The sequence below is a fragment of the Oncorhynchus nerka genome, linkage group LG11 (genome assembly GCF_034236695.1).
Source record: "Oncorhynchus nerka isolate Pitt River linkage group LG11, Oner_Uvic_2.0, whole genome shotgun sequence".
NCBI classification, from domain to species: Eukaryota; Metazoa; Chordata; class Actinopteri; order Salmoniformes; family Salmonidae; genus Oncorhynchus; species Oncorhynchus nerka.
The window spans coordinates 53,907,911-53,908,548 of NC_088406.1; positions in this window are offsets into that span (position 1 = coordinate 53,907,911).

The following is a 638-nucleotide window of genomic DNA, read 5'->3' on the forward strand; positions in this document are numbered from 1 at the left end:
CAAATCCATTAGAAAATGAATGAATAGAGATTTTTGGGCTTTACACCTCCCAAGCTGGACCAACAGTCTTCCAGTGGTTCCTACACACTCCCTGAGATTGGTGTTTCCTCTGCAATGATTGCTGTATGTCCTGATGGATAATGCGAGAGACACATTGGAGGAAATTCATGTTATGGCAAAATTGCACAAGAAGGTTCACTTTCAAACCATGTGGAAAACTGGCAGTCTTGTGTTGGGTTATTGAGATAGTTTTGGGACAATTCTTTGGAGATCATCAGAGATGCATCTGCTTGTTTCTATAGCATATGCAGAGGTGCAACTTTCACTGGGGACAGGGGGACAAGTCCCCCCCACATTCTGAAATTGCATTTTTGCCCCCCCCCCCCCAGTTTTATCATTGGAATGAGATACAAAACAAGGCAACAGTGTGCGCTAGGTCCATGCGGATGCCTCTGAACGGTCGAGTAGGCTGTTTGGAGTGTTTATCGCAAAGTATTCAGACCCCTTGACTTTTTCCACATTTTGTTACGTTACAAAATGCAGAGCAGTTGCCATACCAAGCAGTGATACAACCGGTCAAGATGCTCTCGGTGGTGCAGCTGTAGAACTTTTTGAGGATCTGGTGACCCATGCCAAAT